Source organism: Aquarana catesbeiana, linkage group LG03, assembly GCF_042186555.1.
Source record: "Aquarana catesbeiana isolate 2022-GZ linkage group LG03, ASM4218655v1, whole genome shotgun sequence".
NCBI lineage: Eukaryota > Metazoa > Chordata > Amphibia > Anura > Ranidae > Aquarana > Aquarana catesbeiana.
This window is the reverse complement of record NC_133326.1, coordinates 639162070-639178028: the sequence shown is the minus strand read 5'-3', so window position 1 is coordinate 639178028 and position 15959 is coordinate 639162070.

Below are 15959 nucleotides of genomic sequence, written 5' to 3'. Positions count from 1 at the left end.
AGAGATATCAGTACATGTGGCCATAAGGTTGAGTACAGTATTGCTATGTAGCAAAGTCCATTAGGTATGATGCTCTCACCTTGAGAAATTCTGTTTAGCACCCACAGAAAATGTAGTATAAGAGACAAAAGATACAGGTATCCACCAGAAGTTGGTAAGAATAATGGACCCCCTGGAAATAGAACATAACGGGCATATAATTTTTTTTTTCCATGCAGGTATCAAGTTAAGCTTTTGGAGGATTTTGTGTAGGGAGGATAGATCCTGAGTGCATTCAGCCTACCTGATTGCCTGTAACGCCAGCGCTGCCCCAGAGAACACAGAGATGATAAGCATGTCATCATCTCTATTTATGTGCCTGTGCCAAATGGGCTCCTATCCGGCAACGCAGCACGACGTGCAGGGCGTCTGGCGGCACCGGACCGTAAGTGCGCATGCGCCAGCACGGCGCATGCGCGTTCTCCAAAAACGGCACATTGCATGTCACAACGTGAGTGCGTTGCCATTAAGACAATGGGGCCCCAGCATTGCCGCAAACTACTGCTAGGGCCCCCCTCCAGGGCCGCATACCCACTGGGAAGAGCCATAATACCGGGCCACCATCCAAATACCACGCTCCAAAGCAGTGAGTCAGGGGCAGCCATGTTGAAAAAGGGCATGCCCAGGACTTATACAGCAGTGACGGAGGGGCCCCCTGTTGGGTCAAAAAAAATGACGCTCTGGAAAGTGAAAAAATGAGATCAGTTGCTATACGGTACCATCAAACTCTATACTAGCCTCATCTCTCCAATCTGTACTTTTTCACAGCCTAGCCACATAGAGAGGCGCAACATCCAAGTAGCACCTTCAGGCATTATCCACTTTAATACCAGGCCTTCGTCTGACACTTTTTGATTACATGTTAAAATCTGTATTTTTGCTAGAAAATTACTTAGAACCCCCAAACATTATACATATTTTTAGCAAGCAGATGCCCTAGAGAATAAAATGGCTGGTTTTGCAAATTTTTATGTCACACGGTATTTGTGCAGCAGTTCATCGAACACAATTTTACACACTACGTAAAAATACACTTTAATGAATTTTAATGCACACAAACACAATATAATACCCAATTTTTTGGTAAAATATGGTGTTCCCCCCATTAAATAGATACCATGGTCCTGCCATGGTGTTCTGCCTGAGCAGTCTCCAATAAAGTTTCTTGGATGATACCAGCGGTGTGCAACCCTCCTTTTCAGCTGGCATGGAATTGTATTATTCTCATAATTATATGTCCGGAACACCCCACCCACTTTACATCAGATGTCAAGAGCCCCCCCCCCCAAACATCAGAAGTCAAGAGTCCCCCACCCTCCCCTACATCATAGTTCACCCCCTTACCCATCAGCTACCAGAGTCTGCTGAATTCTGAGACCAGGGGAGGCTGAGACCAGAGGGGGGTGCTGCAGCTGCAGAGAGGTGCAAGATCTGAAGGAAGACTTCTGTCCTCTCTGCTGCTGACTGCTGAGACGTGGTGGGGGCAGTGACAAGCCTCTATGCGGCTGCACAGAGAAGTGTAGGATCTGGCAGAGGAGTTCTGTCCTCCTCCCTGCTGCTGATTACTGAGACGAGGGGGGTGCCGTATTTGCAGGAGAGGTGCGAGGGCCACATGAAATGGCCTGGTGGGCCAGGTAAGGCCCCTGAGCCTTGTGTTTGGCACGTATTATAGATACATTCTAATATAATTATAACTATGCAGACACCATAACTTCTTTTACTTAGTTTCAGAAAACATAAGGCCCCTGAGCCTTGTGTTTGGCACGTATTATAGATACATTCTAATATAGTTATAACTATGCAGACACCATAACTTCTTTTACTTAGTTTCAGAAATTATATTTCTTACATTTTTTTTACAAGTTAAAAAAGTTCTGTCATGTGACCATGCATCTGTTCTTCCTGATAGTGGGGAACAAGATTACATGACCCTGTGCAGACACACCGTCTACCTGAATTGTATAGACAAGGGATATGCAATTAGCAGACCTCCAGATGTTGCAAAACTACAAGTCCCATCATGCCTCTGCCTCTGGGTGTCATGCTTGTGGCTGTCAGAGTCTTGCAATGCCACATGGGACTTGTAGTTCTGCAACAGCTGGAGGTCCGCTAATTGCATATCCCTGCTATAGACTGTTTGGTCTGAGGCTAGATGGAAGGCTGTGATTGAGGAGGGGACATGTTCAAGAGGTAGACTGTGATTGGGAGGGGGTGTGTACCAGAGGTAGGCTGTGATTGGGAGGGGGTGTGTACCAGAGGCAGGCTGTGATTGGGAAGGGGTGTGTACCAGAGGCAGGCTGTGATTGAGAGGGGGTGTGTACCAGAGGTAGGCTGTGATTGGGAGGGGGTGTGTACCAGAGGTAGGCTGTGATTGGGAGGGGGTGTGTACCAGAGGTAGGCTGTGATTGGGAGGGGGTGTGTACCAGAAGCAGGCTGTGATTGGGAGGGGGTGTGTACCAGAGGCAGGCTGTGATTGGGAAGGGGTGTGTACCAGAGGCAGGCTGTGATTGAGAGGGGGTGTGTGCCAGAGGCAGGCTGTGATTGGGAAGGGGTGTGTACCAGAGGCAGGCTGTGATTGAGAGGGGGTGTGTGCCAGAGGCAGGCTGTGATTGGGAAGGGGTGTATACCAGAGGAAGGCTGTGATTGAGAGGGGGTGTGTGCCAGAGGCAGGCTGTGATTCGGAGTTGGTGTGTACCAGAGGCAGGCTGTGATTGGGAGGGGGTATGTACCAGAGGCAGGTTGTGATTGGGAGGGGGTGTGTTCCAGAGGCAGGCTGTGATTGGGAGGGGGTGTGTACCAGAGGCAGGCTGTGATTGGGAGGGGGTGTGTGCCAGAGGCAGGCTATGATTGGGAGGGGGTGTGTACCAGAGGTAGGCTATGATTGGGAGGGGGTGTGTACAAGAAGCAGGCTGTGATTGGGAGGGGGTGTGTACAAGAGGAAGACTATGATTGGGAGGGGGTGTGTACCAGAGGCAGGCTGTGATTGGGAGGGGTTGTGTACAAGAGGCAGGCTATGATTGGGAGGGGGTGTGTACCAGAGGCAGGCTATGATTGGGAGGGGGTGTGTACCAGAGGCAGGCTATGATTTGGAGGGGGTGTGTACAAGAGGCAGGCTATGATTGGGAGGGGGTGTGTACCAGAGGCAGGCTATGATTGGGAGGGGGTGTGTACAAGAGGCAGGCTATGATTGGGAGGGGGTGTGTACCATAGGCAGGCTGTGATTGAGAGGGGGTGTGTGCCAAAGGTAGGCTGTGATTGGTAGTGGGTGTGTACCAGAGGCAGGCTGTGATTGGGAGGGGGTGTGCACCATAGGCAGGCTGTGATTGAGAGTGGGTGTGTGCCAAAGGCAGGCTGTGATTGGTAGTGGGTGTGTGCCAAAGGCAGGCTGTGATTGGTAGTGGGTGTGTACTAGAGGCAGGCTGTGATTGGTCGGGGGATGTGGTGATTGAGCAGACTACTGAAAACAGGCATGCTGTGTGTCTGCATAGTCTCCAATGCTTTTGAATGGCCAGCCAAAGGATAAAAAACCGACAATGCTAAAACAAATCAACTTCTGTGCTTTGTGTAGTCAGTTTAGAATAAAGGCCCAGACACACGATCAGACTTTTTGACAACAAACATGCAAATTACCTGTTTTAGGGCAACATCCGACCGTATATACCCTCCATCGGACATGCTTTTTAATTTTTCATCGGACAAATGTTGGCTGTGCGAACAGACAAACTTACCTGCAACAAAAGTCCTACGTTGGCTAGTCTGATCGTGTGTACACAAATCCATCGGACATTAGTCCAAAGTACAAACATGCATGCTCAGAACCAATGAAAAAGATCAGACAACAATACAGAAGTTGACCAAAGGGTGGCAGTAAAGAGCTGAAAAACCACATGATTTGGTGAAAATTGGCTGAAAAAGTCCTGCCGTGTGTATGCATACCAAGTTCACGGCCAACGCCCTTTGGACAGAAATCCACGGAAAAGTTTGTTTGAAGTTTGATCGTGTGTACGAGGCTTTAGGGAGAAAGGTGACTGACAAGATCAACCAGGTACTACACTTGGAAGAAGTAAATTAAAATATACATATGTGAACACATACAGAAACCAAACAAATATTTAGGGTAACTTCTGAGTCATTGACCCAGAAGAAGAAAAAAGACCAATCTCCAGCATACTTGTCCAGGATTAGACATGTGCATTTAGTTTCGTTCCGAATCGAAATTCGGACGAATTTTTCATTATTCGGAAATTCAGATGCATCCGAATTTCCGAATTACAAAAGTGATGAATTTAAACGAATCCGAAAAAAAGTGAACGAATTCGAATCGAATTCGAAAACAAATTTGTATCAAATTCGAAAACATATTCGAATCGAATTCGAAAACATAATGGAATTTGAAAATAAATTTGAATCGAATTTGAAAACAATAGCAATCGATTTTCTAAAAAGTACAATAAAATAGAATATAAAATCATAAAGCAATAGAATACATATATATAATTTTTTTTTTATTCTGTTTTATTGTTTTTCTATGCTTTTCTTTTCTTTTCTATTATTTTCTATTCTTTAATAGTCTTTTCTATTCAAATTCAAATTCATTCTATACGAAATTCGAATTTCGGAACATGGCTTCTGAAGATCGAATTTCGTATAGAATGAATTTGAACTTGAATAGAAAAGAAAATAATAGAAAAGAATAAACTAGAAAAACATATATTGTATTTTATTCTATTCTGTTCTATTGTTTTTCTATTCTATTCTTTTTATTATTTTCTATTCTATTCTAATCTTTTCTATTCAAATTCAAAATCATTCTATACGAAGTTCCAAAGGTTGCTGCACTTAAAATCTGTTGCTTTATTCCATCAAATCTTTAGAAAAAGATTACAAAGCAAGTAGAGTCATTCCAAACAGAATCATCTGAACTTTATTTTTATATATACAAGGTCGGTGGGAGGACCTGTTTGCTGACACTAGATTGAAAGCTTTTTTTTTTCTATTCTGTTCCATTGTTTTTCTATGCTATTCTTTTCTATTCTAAACTTTTCTATTCGAATTTGAATTCATTCTAGACGAAATTTGAGATTGAATTTGAATAGAAAAGATTAGAATAGAAAATAATAGAAAATAGACTAGAAAAACAATAGAACAGAAGAGAATAAAATAATATATATATACTGTATATATAGAACAGAAGAACAGAAGAGAATAAAATAATATATATATATATATATATATATATATATATATATATATATATATATATATATATATATATATATATATATTCTGTTCTATTGTTTTTCTAGTCTATTCTTTTCTACTCTATTCTAATCTTTTCTATTCGAATTCAAATTCATTTTATACGAAATTCGAATTTCGGAAGATGGTTTCATATATATATATATATATATATATATATATATATATATATATATATATAAATTTTTTCTATGCTGGTCTATGGTTTTTCTATGCTATTCTTTTCTATTATTTTCTATTTTTTTCTAATCTTTTCTATTTGGATGCAAATTCATTCTATACGAAATTTGAATTTCGGATAATGGTTATATAGAAATAGAATGAAATCGTATTCTAATAGAAAACACTAGAATAGAAAAAACAATAGAACAGAATAGGAAAATATATATATATATATAAAACATCTTACGGAATTGGAATTTGGTACAGAATGAGTTTGAATTTGAATAGAAAAGATTAGAATAAAATATATTATATTTTTTTTCTATTCTGTTCTATTGTTTTTGCATGCTATTCTTATTTTCTATTCTATTCGAATCTTTTCTATTGGAATTCGATTTCATTCTATATGAAATTCGAATTTCGCAAAATGGTTATATATAGTTAACTTTTTCAAATTCGGTCAAATTTTTTTCGAATGCGGTAGAATTTTTTCGAATTTGGTAGTCTTTTTTCGAATGCGGTAGAATTTTTTTGAATTTGATTTTTTTTTTTTAGAATGCGGTAGAATTTTTTTCGCATTTGATAGTTTTTTTTCGAATGCGGTAGAATTTTTTCGAATTTGATACTTTTTTTTCGAATGCGGTAGAATTTTTTTCGAATTTGATACTTTTTTTTCGAATGCGGTCGAATTCTTTCGAATTCGAATACGAAACTAAACGAATCCCAAAAACGAAAGTAAAGAATGCAACTAATTTAACTAAACGAATTTAGTTAAATAACGAATCGAAACTAAACTAAACAAATGTTTTCATCCTGCACATGTCTAGGATCAATGACTCAGAGGGTACTCAAGCTGCTGGATCAGCATGGCAGCCAAGCAATTAGCATTTTCAGAAGCAGAGGACAGCACCAGCAGCCTCCATACTTCCTCAGTACAGGTTCACCTTTCATGTGATATATTCTATTTGCCAGCTGCTCCATGTAACGGTTTCTCATACTTTCTTCCATTGCTTATAATAAGTGCTGTTATCAAGATGTAATAATATTTATACTGCGGTTAGTAAGTGAATTCTTCCATACTCTTTTATGGAAGCTGAATGTATTCAGCTCTTTGCCTTGTTCTGCTTCCTCTGCCACTCCATCACTCCTCCTAACGTTTGTGGGGTTTTTTCAGACTTGACAAATACATTGCTTTTTCAAATATATTTCAGCAGCTCTATTCATATATCCTCAGTATCATTCCGCAGTCGACGTGAAGATTATTTGTTTGGTTCAAAGCTTTCTTATGCTCACTGGTAAGGAAAAAAGAAATGCTTTTATTTCTAGAGAATTTACTGATTCTCATTACAACTTGGTGCTTTTTTTTTTTTTTAATATTTATTTTTTTGTCCTGGGGAACATTCCAGAAAAGTTTAACTGAGAGCGGAAGCAGTAAAGAAAATAAGTAACTCTAGGAAAACTTGCTTCTTCATATATTGTCAAAGGGAGAATAGTCCATGTTTTACTAGCAATGAATGTCAGGGGTTTGGGGGTTTATCAAAAAGCGAATTTTTAGAAAAAAATACACTAAAATGAATTTTAACGCATCAAAACACAATATAATACTAACTTTTTTAGTAAAATATAAAAGATGATGTAATGTTTCATAAATAAATACCAAACATGTCAAGACTCAAAATTGTGTGCAACCAAGAAGGGGTGACAAACTAAGGTACCTAAAATTTTTTTTATAACCAATGCTTTAACTCAGGGGTCTCAAACTGGCGGCCCACCAGCTGTTGAGAAACTACAAGTCCCATGAGGTATTGCAAAGCTGACAGTTACAAGCATGACTCCCACAGGCAGAGGCATGATGGGACTTGTAGTTTTGCAACAGCTGGAGGGCCTCCAGTTTGAGACCCCTGCTTTAACTACTTCAATACCCACCTATAGTAATACGACGTCTGCAGATGAGATCTCCCATCCTGGACAGGCGTCATATGACGTCCTCGGCTTCCCGGCAGTATAGGGGGCGCGTGCGCACACCCGCCGCATCACCGAGAAGCCGATGCGCATGCCCAGTGGCCCGATGTCCGCCGGGCACCCGCGATCACTCGTGACAGAGCAGGAACGTGGATCTGTGTGTGTAAACACACAAATCCATGTCTTGTCAGGGGAGAGGAGACAGATCGTGTGTTCCTAGTATATAGGAACACCGATCGGTCTCCTCCCCCAGTCATTACCATCCCCCCACAGTTAGAATCACTCCCTAGGTAACACATTTAACCCTTTGATCGCCCCCTAGTGTTAACCCCTTCCCTGTCGGTGACAGTTATACAGTAATCAGTGCATATTTATAGCACTAATGGCTGTATAAATGTCAATGGTCCCAAAATAGTGTCAAAAGTGTCCGATCTGTCCGCCGCAATGTCGCAGTCCCGATAAAAAAATCGCATTTCACCGCCATTACTAGTAAAAAAAAAAAATAATAATAAAAATGCCATAAATCAATAACCTATTTTGAAGGCGCTATACCTTTTGCTCAAACCAAACAATATACACTTATTGCGATTCTTTTTACCAAAAATATGTAGAAGAATACATATCGGCCTAAACTGAGGAAAAAATTTGTTTAAAAAAAAAATCAGGGATATTTATTATAGCAAAAATTAAAAATATGACACCAACCTTCCAACGAGAACCTGCTAACAATGAGGACCCTAGATTTGGTGTTCTTAGCTCTTTGATGCAAGGTCTGCTTTAGGAGCTTTGGATGCTAATGTATGAACAAAATAAGAGATCGTTTCTGGCTAACTGGTCTCAAGTATCTGTCAGTGCAACTCTCAGGTATTAGGCTTATGGTAAAAAAAAGCACCCTCTAGTGTGCTAGCTGTAAATAGTTAGTGTTTAGTGTGGGTACATTTTAGCCTGGCTGAGAGCCAGGCTGGGTTGAATCTGGATCAGTGTGAGTGACTCAGGGAGGCTGAATGACTCAGCAGGCAGCACCTCTGGTACCTCCCTCTACTTTCTGGAACCTCGGAGAAGCTTCCAGATGAATAGGAGGGAGGTTAGAAGGAGCTGCCCGGAGTATTGAGGAGGGCCCCAGCCAATCCCCAGCAGGCGGCCTGGAAGGGGGTGGGCACCTCTTAAAAACTCTGGGTCATGCCAGCAAGGGGTAGTCGGGTGGAAGATGGAGAAGGAGTGCTGAGAGGCTGTCGAGGGTGCCCCCAAGTCTGGGGGAATGGCCTCGGATGCTGGAGGGATTCTCTAACAACATACGGAGGAGTCCTGTCCTGGATGCATAGGAGCAGGTGTGAGGACAGCTGGAGAGTGTCAGCATGTCCAGGAGTTCTCCAGGAGAAGACAGCTGGGTGGGCTTGCGAAAGGGGCAGCTGCAGCCAGGCAGGTTGACGCTGCCCGAAGAGGTGGGGCTGGGATCAGTAGTCACAGGGATGTAAGTTGGACACTGTATTTTTCTACACAACCCAAGGGGCCCAGGTGCCCTGCCTGTAAAGGGCTTTTTCTACAAGATCTCACTATTGCCTTTTTGCTAGATCAATTATCAGTGTGCCAGCGAGGATTTCTGCAAGCAAGTGTGCTGGAAAAAGAGAGAGGAGTGTATATAGACTGTATATAGGAGAGTTGTCCCTGAAGAGTTCTTTAAGTCAAGTGGGCATCCCATAATATTCCCTATCGAAGTTTTATTCCCTCAAAAAGAATTAGTTTTTTTTATGAAAAAAACAAGCACTGGACTGGTTTCTGACTCTGGGTGCCTGTGAAAATTTGGTGTGCCTGGCTGTGCAGGGTCAGGGATCCCAGCTCACCAGCGGCTCCTACGTTGGGGTGCGCTACAAAAAGATAATGACTAATGGCAAGTATGGAAAGCGGGAGGGCAAGCATCAAATTGCCCTGTCGATAAGAGTCAAAAAGGGAAGAGCTTCAGCCTACATAGGAATAAAATGACAGGTAGGAGGAGCAGGTAGCATATGCCGAATTGCAAGAACCTGGAAAGAATTGCAAACTGATGTTGCAAAAGAGGTTTATAGGAGAAGGAGACCAGGAGTGCAGTGTTTTATTAAATATAGAAAGGAAGAAAAGGAGGGGATAAAGCAAGTAGAAAAATGGCAGGAGGGGGGATTCAGGGTAGTGGGGGAAAGAGGAAATGGTGATGCGAGGAGGAAGGTTAGTGAGGGGGGTCCAGCCAGACGCGTCCATTCATCACGTTTTTCTCTCTACATCAGAGGAAAAGTAATGTATGGTCATGATTGAGATGATGGATATGTTCAAACCAGGGAGACCATAGTTTAAGGAATTTTGAGTGGGTATCATTTAACATACAGTATCTCACAAAAGTGAGTACACCCTTTACATTTTTGTAAATATTTTATTATATCTTTTCATGTGACAACACTGAAGAAATTACAATTTACTACAATGTAAAGTAGTGAGTGTACAGCTTGTATAACAGTGTAAATTTGCTGTCCTTTCAAAATAACTCAACACACAGCCATTAATGTCTAAACCGCTGGCAACAAAAGTGAGTACACCCCTAAGTAAAAATGTCCAAATTGGACCCAAAGTGTCAATATTTTATGTGGCCACCATTATTTTCCAGCACTTCCTTAACCTTCTTGGGCATTTGGAGTTCGCCATCCATCCAGAGTTGGGAGGTCGCCATCCGTCCAGCAGATCGGATGAAATCGGACATGCTGTCCGTTTTCATCCGATCTTCCCATAGAGGACAGCGGGGCTCTGACAGGTCCTTCTCTGCACAGTGAGCAGAGATGGACCTGTCATCCGCCTGCTTAGCGGGGATCAACGGAGCGATCCTCTGCTGAGCTAGCAGAGTCCGCTGAACAGATCCGCCTTGTGTGAAAGGGGCCTAAAAGCTTAACTTTTTTTTTCTTAGTTTTGGATAGAGTGGAGAGGGATTAGAACACCTGTGTCTTTTTTTATTGCTGTCCATTAGGGAGATTAACCCTCTCTATTTGTCCTGTTTACAATTATCATTTGAAAGCAAAAGAAAGAAAGTCAGAAATTTTGGGTTGTCCCCAGAAAAATCTTCAAATGGGGACACTAGTTCTGGTGACCTGGGGGTTCCCTTAATTTGCAGGGAATTCCTCTCACTTCCTGTTTGGCTATGGGACAGGAAGTGAGGGGAAATCTCCAAAATGGGACACAGATAGCGAAAAAAAATCTGACAGGGATTTTAACCCTCCCTTAATCTAAAATGAAATAAAAGTTTTACCTATAGTTCTACTTTAAAGGGAGGAAGAATGTCAGTCACAGACTGGTAAAGTACCCTGGTTTGCCATCAACTGACAAAGTGTCAGCGTGAATTGTGAATGCAATACATCAGGGTGGAGCAGCAGTACATCTAATCATGTCTCACAACAGTCTGATTAACACCAGGTGTTGACAGGGCCTGTAACTCTTCCGTGGCTGGTTAGACAGCAGATTTAAACCTCTACAAACTGATTAATATGAAGGAGCAATTTATATGGTTTCAGGAGAGTGATCTGGAGCTTACACAGGGCTGCCTCTCCTTGCTCCCAGCTGTCAAACTGAATAGAAGTGAAACACAAAGAAACTATGTACAGCCTGAGTAGGCAGTGGAAAGTTAAAGTAGAAATAAACCTAAAACATACATTTGGTAGAAATGTATTAAAGTATGCTGAATTGTAGTTGTGGTGTTGTTTTTTTGTTAATTTTCTTGATGTTTAAAGTTTGACCAAAAAGACCAAGATCCTGACCAATGGCAGGAATGGATATATCATAAAAGCAGTTGAGGAATCAAATACAAGCACAATTAAATTTTCCTAGGATTGATGAATAATTGAATTGATGAGTGTAGTCCATAAATAAAGTGCTGTATTGCATTGAGTCACACAGTGATGGTGAGCATGAACCAAATATGGATAGGCATGCGCCTATTTTGTTCCAATAAATACCTGCAGTTGAGAAAGTTGGATCATGAAAAAAACTAGACAGGAAGAAAATGGACATGTTTGAGCTATGGTGCTGGAGAAAGTCAGGCCTTGAGGTAAAGACCCCAAGACATAGCCAGAGGGACTGCATGACTAGGTTTAAAGGGGAGTGTGAGCACAGGAGAAAGTTTGTTAATTTAAAGGATAGAAGGAGGTGGGGGTACTGACGTGATTTATGAGGCCGGACGGGAAAAACTGCAGTTTTCAGGGGGTTGTAGGCATGAGGGTCCCAGGCGAGTTTCAGTTGGAGGACAACATACATTGTGGAATCTTCTATCAATCCCTTCCCCTTATTCACTTACTTTCATTCCATTGCTTTTTTTGGTTGTGAGTGTTGCGGGTTGAGACATGACAGCTGGCAAGGTTCAAGGTCCTGAAAGATGGACACTAGGTTAAAGGTGAATTGGTAGGGACCTCTCTTGGGTACAGCTCTTCTCAATTTTGTTTACGGTAACAGGTTACTGGCAGTTGTCTCTGAGTCGGTGTTGTGCAGCTCGAGGCCTACATTATGAGTTGTCGCGGCTACTTAATTTAACTACCCACTAGGACCTTAAGGCTCCATTATACATTATTCATTGAAGGTAATTCTGTTTTTGGTTATCTGTTATTTATATTGGTTATGTATATTTTTGTTAATAAAGTGGCTGCTGTGGCCTTTAAAACTCCAATTGGTGTTGGTGTGGTTTATTTAGGTAGCGTGGTATGGTGGAGGGCTGGCCAGGCAGCATGAGTGCCAAAAATCATCTTTAATACTCTAGTCAAGCTCCTGTGCATTCTATGGACAACAAAGATAATAAACAAGCACATAGTGGAGCACAATAAACCAGATGCTTCACTGGATGTCAAGATTACAAAACTCAGGATCACCTATTTCAGACTTGTAATACGATCAAACTGGAGAAGGCAATTATGCTTTTATTGGGTAGAAGCAAATGGAAGACAGGCTTACAAAGAACACAATAGTTTAGAAACATAACAACTGACACCATCCAGAACATGAAACATTTAAAAGAATCAGTACAAGATTGGAAAATGTAGAAGGAGCTAGCCCGTAGAATCGCAGAGATTCAGACACGGCCGAACAAATAATACACAGTTATTTTTTCACTTTTTAAACTACTATTTTATGCTCTTAATGAGAGCAGTACCTTTTTTAGCAGCCATGGCACTACACAATAAACACAAAGGAAGAAGTCACGTATGATGAAACATGTCAGGCGGTGCTACGCGTGGACGTCATCACGCCCCACGTGAAGTGCGGGTGATTTGCAATTTTTGTTTATCGGCAAATGTTCATTTTAACTCAGAATTTTTTATGCTACCTGCTTTTAAAACAATAAACATTTTTTTTTTTTTATGGTAATACACTATTGGAGCTTCTTTTCTACACACTATGGCACTGAGCTGATGGAGACCCCTGGTTGAGATTCAGATGCAGACTGGATATCGAGGAGGATCTCTAGCGATTGCCAGGGAGCCCTGGGACAAGGCGAACCATCTGACCCTGCAGAGGGCTATATCTGCCATTGTATATGGCCTCGCTCATAAGGAGGTCCAAAGTTTCTGGTTAGAGTTCCCACTCACAGAGTGGCTTTTTACACAAAATTTTCTTTTTCCATTGGTGGTGGTGGAAAACTGGAAGATTTCATCCTGTTTGAACTTTTTCACTGCGAGAGTTTATTTGTGGATTCAAGATTTCACTGTCACCTTTACTTTACAGAGACACCTACCACATTTTCACATATATATTTGAGTCTCAATACTTATTTGTTTCAACACATTTTGTATATTGTTCCCTGGCTTTGCTGAGGCTCACTTTGAACAAGCGTGACTGTGTTATTTATATGGTGCCACACAGCTTCCTATACAGGAGTGTACATCCTAGCCAGGTGTGCATGACGCTAGAAGCTGCTATCACTGAAAGTTTCAGAGACATTACAAAAAGAGTGTCAGAAATGCCTAATGTTGGACACTGATGAATGCTGTGGTGCTGGAATGCAGGGATGATATGAAATATGGGCCACCAGAGAGGTGAGTATAATCCCTCTTTTATTGCAGGGGACTTTCGGCTGTATTTTCTTTCTTTAGCTCCTGGCAGGTGAGCTTAAAAATTTGCCTTTACATACATTTTAAGTGAACCTGCTTTGAGAGAACTACAAAGAGCATTGCCTTTAAACTTAGTACTTCAGTTATGTGCCTATGAGAAATGATGTGCTGCACCAATTCGCCACACTCTCTTTTTGTTGGATTGCTGGAACAATCACTGCAAGCACCTTCCCCTTGCATTCAGAAAGCATGATGTAAAATAAATGTAAGTACTAAGAAGTATCTCACAGCCACCAATCAGGCTTAAACCTATCTTGGGTTAGGACTTCTGGCAGTTTTTTTTCTCTTTGTGCCTCCACTGGGGTGAGTTTCCCGTACTTCCTGTCCTCGTGACACCCATCGCTGTAACAAGAAATAGCAAAGGTAAATCTCAACAATGGGAACACAGACAGTAACAAAAAACCCTCACATGGGTTATAACCCTTCCCCACTCTCCTAATATTGGCTTATCCGATCCTATTGGAAGATTTCTCCTCACTTTCTCCAATGGACACTCTCAGGCAAAAATACTCAAATTTTACCAGTTCCTAAATTTTCCTCACTATATGTGCAACCTGTGGTTTAGAGAGATGGGGGAGAGGCCAGGTTGTGGCTGTACAGTGGAGGGAAGAATTCCCTGCTCACAGCTAAACCATGGAAGAGCAGGTTTAATTTTCTAGATGTATCTCCACAAGCACTCCATACTGCAGCTCTCCAGGTCTCACAAACTTCAGGGCCACATTCTCCTTTTGGTGTGCTTACTATGTGCTGTACTTCACCATGGACATGATCTCAAAGGATTTCCGGCTTATTATCCGGAAAGGATAGCTTCAATCCATTATAAGGAAACCAGTGCAGGTTTACTGTATGTTCGTGCACATACTTCTGCCCATGGCTCTGTACACAGGGTAGCTGCTTGATGTGCATTATGGTATTGGCACCCAGCAGCCTATATAAACTGGAGCACTGCAGAAACAATTTGCTGCATGGTCTTCAGCTTGTACCTGTTCACCTGAAACATGACCTGCTGATTCCACCTTGCCATGTGTAACCTGGCTTGCCTTCCGACACACCTCTGGACTTTGCCTCTTTGTTGTGACCTAGGTATGCCTTCTGGACTTTGTTTACTGCCTTCTACTTTGTACTTTGCCCAGCTGTTACTGACTTTGGCTTGTTCACTAGACTTTGTTTTTGCTTCCTGATTTGGTACTATGCTGCTTGTCTGTTCCTGACCTCAGTTTGTGCCTTGACCATACCTCTGTCTCCTAAACTGGTACCCCACTGCCTTACTGTGTCCACCCTCAGCGAGGGCCTCAACATATTCCCTTTAACCTGCTCCAGTACCACAGTGTTCCTACCCTTGGTTCCTTCTCTGCTTCAAGCATTTGACACAAGTCGGGTACAGCCTGCAACCCTGGCACTCGTGCCACTTTGTGCCCTCACACTTTTTCATCACCTTCAGGAGTATCAGGCAGGAGGTGCAAGAGGATGGTACCTATGGCAACCCAACCAGTTCAATCTTTTTGGGTTGGCCTTGGGGGAAGTTACAACCCTCAATACAGGGGCATCAGATCAACTACATCCATGTGGAAGACCTTTCCACTGCCTTACACACCATCATGCATAGCCCGCTATAGTGAGGTATTCCTATAGGGTGATGTCACCTGGGCATGTTTTAAATTCACGTCTGACTTAAATAGAAGTATTTAAAATATAACAGATGCTATAGAAGATGTGTTATAACGTAATCAGTCAGACTGCTGCAAACTGTTATAACCCTTTTTTTTCCTTCACATCTGACTAAACCATAATTATGGAGTTCAACATACAACAGATGATGTTCTATTTGTTAAAATTAAAATGGCCGGAAGTGTGCCAGAAGAAAAAAACTGGTAGATTATGCAGAGAAAGTGTCAGGTGTAGGATTTTATTAAAGCACTTCTCATGCTCCTGACAGATGCTGTGCATTATGTTTTCCATAGCACGGTCCACATTCCTATAACACAGATTAGAAAAGCACTCAACAAATAATGCTGGTAAATAGGTGTTAAAACTGTGCCTTTTATAGTTGGATGCAATTCTGAAATCATCTGATGTTAGCCTTTGTTTCAGCATAAATGTTAAAGGATTGTTTGCTATACAGGTTATTATGGAAAAACCATGTAGCATCCTTAGCCAGAAAGAGACACACATATTCAATTTTTAAAATAAAAAAAAATGATGGAGCATAAATAGAATGTATTGTGTCCGATAACCAGCATACACAAGCCAATGGAACCTAGAAAGAACACGGAGAGATGAAAAATATGATGGAGGAGCTTATACTGACTATTCTCAAAGGAGAACATTACTATTATAAGCTAACAAATGGACAGAAATGTGGAAAAATATAAATATTGTTAATGAATAATTTAAATTATTAAAATGTTTTAACGTAAGAACAGTGCA